Consider the following 5,214-nt stretch of genomic DNA (forward strand, 5'->3'; position numbering starts at 1 on the left):
TCAATTCTTTTAGAATGAAATGGTCAACCAATTTTTCAATCAATAAAAACAAATATCTAATACCCAAATGAATTAATCTTAATAACCTTAATCTCTTACTTTCCATTCTAATTTTTTTCTCAAAAAAAAAAAGAAAATAAATCTGAAAGTAAAGATCATTCAAAAAAATTTACCCTAAGACTTCAATTACACAGTAAAAAAAAAAAAAGAAAGAGTGGGCGTTGTTGAGTTTATTTTAATAAGACAAGATAAATACAAAATCTAAAGTTTAAAAAACCATTTACTTTGATCTATGACTAAGATCATTTTGGTTCTCATTTTAAAAGTTTTCACTATAATTTCCATCTATTTGACTGACAGAGTATAATTATATCATAATTCTCATCATGTTTGATAGTATAAATTGTAATTATACAATTACAGAATTCTAAATTCTAAAAAATTTTATTATTCTAAAAATTATCAATAATACTTGAGAAAAACAACTATAAACAAGAAAAACAACTCTAAAAAAATAACAAAACCTAAAATCAAATCATCATGCATCATATATTGGCCTAAGGAAATATTGGACAATACAATTACTAACAACATTAACAAGAAAAATAAACAATATATGTAATTTTATTAGATTATGTAGTATAATTTCTAATCAATATTATTAAATTTAGTTAGTTATTTAGTATTTTAGAATGTATAGAAAATTATCATTAGTTAATAAAATTTTCAGATTATTTAATCCGAATTAATAAAATAACATATGATTATATTTTAAGAAAATTAAATCAATATCGTAAAATTAAAATAATATTACTATTGTATAAAAATAAGTTTTAAAACGTAAATAATGTGCGAGCATATTTAGAAGGTTATAGGACAATTAGATTTAAGTGTAAATGTTTGTAATTACTTACATAATTACTCTGATTTTTACTATCTCTGTAAGAATTGATGAGTGTAATTGATGCACTCCAACTACATTCAATAATTCAATGAGACCAATTAATTAAAATGATTATCCAAACATAGATAAATAATTAGAAATAATTACACCAAAATTTAATTACCAAATTTAATCCAACACTTTCAATATTTTATAGCTACATTGAATCTGATTTTTCAAAATCAAGCTGAATTAAAAATCAATTTTCAATTTTTTTGATGAATTAACAGCACAATCTTCCAGGTAGCCCTATCTCTTAATAATTTATTTATTTTTATATTAAAATTGGTTAAGCAATTGAATTTCAAATCAAAAATTATAAAAAAAAAATTTCATGGTATATTTAGCTCTGCCGTAAAAAACAATAGAAAACATTGTTGAGCAAATGTATAAGAAATTGTTTCACAAGTAATGTCAAGGGGTTAAAAAATGTTTTATAGGAATATAGTAAAATATTAAAAAAATAAATGTTAAATATATATAATAATTTTCTAGGACTACTTGTAGAATAAAAAAAGTACACCGTAAGTATATCAAATACTCACATGTATATATATGACCATAAACTCTTTTTCTTTTACTATACATAAGCAAGATCATGAAACATAGACAATAGATAGTGTCAAAGAATATAGGATGATTGTATTGTGACTTGCCACCTTGGAAAAGGTTCGATCTTTGATGCTGAACTTTGAGGCATTTTTTAGGGTCTCAAACTTATTCAACATAGAGGCCACAATCAAGTTATCATTCAAACTGACAGTTTGGAAGTTGTTAAAGCCATCCTTGGAAGCACTTTCTTTGTATCGAACTCAGTTTTGATTAGACGAATTCAATGCATTTTATCTCAGGAAAACCAGTGGTTATTGCGATACATTCCGAGAGAACAGAATCAAGTTGCGGATTGCTTAGCTAAACAAGCCTTGACCGGAAAAGATGACTTGCAGGTGTTTGAATTTCCCCCACGATGGTTCACACTTTTATTAAAATGGATAAGTCTAAGGATGGTTCTTCTTTTTAAAATGTTATTATGTAATTAGTTAGATATTATCTTATTGTCACAAAAAAAAAGAATGATTACTTTTCTGATACTATAATTAGATATGCATTAAGTACGTGCAAATTTCCTCTCGTAATGACACTAACTTTTAATATATTAATATTTTCTTAAAAAAGAATGAAACCCTAAAATTTATAAAAGATAATTACAATAAACTCTTATAAACGAATAATTTTTCAAAACAAAAAGTTAATATTTATAATTTGAATTCCAAACTTTTTTTCATTGTTTTAAATCCTGTAATTTTATAAAAAAAAATCATCTAGTTACCACATTAAAACATGCTCTAAAAAAAACATAATTAAAACACTACTTCACTAAGTTAAACATGAAAAAATTACTAGAGCCAAGAAAAGAAATAGAAACAAACGAGGTTCTCACTGTATGAATTAGGTATTATCATGGCTAGGTCATTCGTTCAAGTCTGAAAGTCTGCTCGAAAAATGGAAAGATTTGAGTAAAATATAGGCTCAAAAAATAAACTGAAACAAAAAAATGAGTCTCATGTTCTAAACGTGTTGGGTCTCGAGTAAGATTTTTCTTGCCCAGCTCGAAATTCCATAAAAAAAATTTTGCTATCATTTTGTTATATCTTGCTACTATTTTGTTATTATTCTTTGTATATTATACAACTCTTATTTTATTATTAATTTTGCTATTATTTTTGAAACATTTACTTTTTAAATGTATTTTCAATTTGTTGAGAAACATTTATTTTAATGTTTTTAGTATATTAGATGTATTATACTTTTTAAATTTATATGTATATAAAAAATAATATAAAAAATTTTTAATACAGATGGACTAAGTCAAACCCGAATTTAATAATTTTTATTTGGGTTAAATTTAAACAAAATTGCAAGCCTATTTTTCTAGAAAAACGTATCTAAACTTTTGTATCGAACTCGGTCATTATCAATTCTAGCATTAACCAATCACCTTTTTTTTTTTTTCGTATTTGACCAAACTTTATGCTTCTTTAGTGCCAATCATCATTGGTCTCTCCTCCTACAACACCTAGGCTTTTTAGTTTACCAGCTTTCCCTGCGAACTCCATAAAAACTTAAATCTTATCTTCAAAAGCTTTAGGATATAGAAAACAAGCAAAATTCATAAAATCTTTTTTTATGAAAGATATTTAGAGAACAACAGTTACACATCTACTTCAACTTACCTGATAGTGGTTACCCAGATGCAGTGGACATCGTGATTGGTGTCTATGTTCGTGGTGGCTAATGTTACTATTTCATTTTTGGGTGGAGAAAAGAAAAACATAATCATAATTTTGGTGATCAATATATAATTTATTCTTTTCTATAATTGGATGAAAGAAGCAATGATATTTGTTCATTGCATTTTCAAGAGGAGAGAATCTTAAAAACAATGTTGTTAGAGAGATAACTATGAATCCTAAATATCATTTAGCACATGATATTGTTACAGAGATAACTATGAATCCTGAACATCATTAAGCACATGACTAATACCCAAAAAACAAAAAGTATTGGCGATTCTTGACTGAAACAAGAGAACACACTCATCTTAGACGTGAAAATAATGCAGGATAAATATCAAAAGAACTAGACTCAGAAGCATCATGATCAGCACTGCTTGGAAGACCTCTCCAATCTCCATCGAACTTGCTAAAACCCAACTTTGATGAAAGTTTTGACACTTGTACTAAAACATGGTAAAACCTTTGAATGTGTTACAGATAGCAGTACGTGTGAAGAGATGGGCTCACAGCATTGTCAAACAAGGGTAGGATTCTTATAAACGATGCAAACAATAAAAAATTACCATGAATTTTAGGATAATTGTTGTTTATCGATGTCTCATAATTATAAAACTGTAATTTCGAATCTCCTATGTATGTGAAAAGAGGGAAAAATGGAAGAAAAGATGAATTTATTACCAAAAATATGTTGCAAGTGTTGTAGCCCAATTTCGCCCGGGCCCAGGCAAATAAAACCCAAACACCTAAACCAACCCAAACCTAGACCCAAAATTTAAGCCCAACTAAAACTAAACCCTAATGGCCCTAATGGCCCTAAACACAAAGTAGAAACAGTAACCCTAGCCCCCTATTGCGCCGCACCACCTACCTTCTGACTCCCGCACCGTCGCCGTCACCTACCCTCTGCCACCACCATTGTTTCGTCCACCAATTCCTCTGACACCTGCAAGAGAAGAAAGCATGCAAGCAACAAAATAGAAAGAAAAATAGAAACAAATCGGCTATAAAAGCCGAGTACCATTTCTGTAATTTTTTCTCTTGACAACGGATTAATGAAAAAAGCAGAGCAAACACTTTAAAAAAAAGGTTGATTCCGATTTTATTTCTTCGTGTTCTTGTTCATTTTTCCTATTATTATCTGCGTTTGTTTATCTTATTTTATTTTATTTTTATTTTTATTTTTATCTTTTCTTTTTGAACCCTTTTCAATAAAAAATAAAAAGGGGAAGAGAACATACCTAAAATACCCCTCGGTCGTGTCGTCGGAGGTCTCTCCGTCTTTGAAATCGGCCTTAAAAAGGTGGGTTTAGGGGGGGCTTTTCTCTCAACTCTCGGGTCAATGAAGTTCGGCCTTCAAAGGGACTTGAAATGGAGGCTAAAAGTCGCCCATCGCGCAACGCTGGCCATTGGCCACGCGGTGGCTATGGCCAAAACCCTAGGCCAGATGGAGGACCGAGAGAGAAAGGCTAAGAACTCTCTCTGATTTTTTTTTTTAAACTGGATGGGATTAATTTTTTTCTCTGTTTTTTTAATATTTATACCAAGAATAAAATGGCGTCGTTTAGTGCTTAAGCCATCACGGCCTAAAACGACGCCGTCTCGTGTTTGACCCGTGACCCGACCCGTTGGCCCTCAGGATCTGCGTGTTTCTGCGGTAAAGGGGTTATTTCGCGCAAGGCCCCTCTGCTTTGTGCTGTTGTGCAATGTGGTCCCTCTTATTTTCTTAAATTTAGCCGCATAATTTTCCTCGCATTTCATTTCAGTCCACACTGAAACGCTGAGCATTGAGGTTAGGAATATTGTCTGATCGGTCCCTCGTGCCTTCAACGTGTTCTATTTCAGTCCCTGGCCACTTCTTTTTAATTTATTTGCGATATAGACCCCCAAAGTTCAATTTTCAAGTTTAAAGTAGTCCCTTTTTGTTATATTTTTGCTATTAAATTAATTAATTTCAATAATGTTATCATTATTTTT

Source organism: Gossypium hirsutum, chromosome D13 (assembly GCF_007990345.1).
Source record: "Gossypium hirsutum isolate 1008001.06 chromosome D13, Gossypium_hirsutum_v2.1, whole genome shotgun sequence".
Classification (NCBI taxonomy): domain Eukaryota; kingdom Viridiplantae; phylum Streptophyta; class Magnoliopsida; order Malvales; family Malvaceae; genus Gossypium; species Gossypium hirsutum.